This window comes from Morone saxatilis, unplaced genomic scaffold, assembly GCF_004916995.1.
Source record: "Morone saxatilis isolate NCDOM2014 unplaced genomic scaffold, NCSU_SB_2.0 Contig3, whole genome shotgun sequence".
Classification (NCBI taxonomy): Eukaryota; Metazoa; Chordata; class Actinopteri; family Moronidae; genus Morone; species Morone saxatilis.
Genome location: NW_023339873.1, coordinates 1,512,660 through 1,513,088, shown reverse-complemented (window position 1 = coordinate 1,513,088; position 429 = coordinate 1,512,660). Strand labels below are relative to the sequence as shown.

The 429-nt window shown below is 37.3% G+C and overlaps 1 protein-coding gene across 1 annotated transcript in view; it reads right to left on the bottom strand.

Annotated features, from left to right (window-relative positions):
* ppp2r5eb (protein phosphatase 2, regulatory subunit B', epsilon) overlaps positions 1-429 on the bottom strand; it is a gene marked incomplete in the record, with an annotated part of 57,932 nt that overhangs the window by 4,618 nt on the left and 52,885 nt on the right.

Here is a 429-nt window from a genome sequence, read left to right as displayed (position 1 = left end):
TTATAATATTATACTCGACCTAGCTTTGCTCCCTTACACGCTTCCTTATCATGCATCTAATTTCTCCAGACGTCACTCCAGTGGACGAGTCTTCAACACCTCTCAGGCTGACAGAGAGCAGGAACCCCTAACTACACATACTGGATCATCTGATGAGTATTAAACTCGTCCTGCAATAGATTTATCTTAATAATATGTTGAATTCAAAATACAGATTCCTCACACACCAAAATGTACTTTACAAATATTCTTTAAGACCTGGAAATTCATTTTTCCAAACTTTTGCGACGTGCTAGAGTTGGTTATACAGACTTTAATAAAAAAGTAAATTAATGTAAAACCTGTGGATGTTGAACAGCATTTAATAAGTCATCATATGGAGTCAGTGTCACTTATTCTGACCTCCAGCGTCCACGCTAAAGCTCCTTT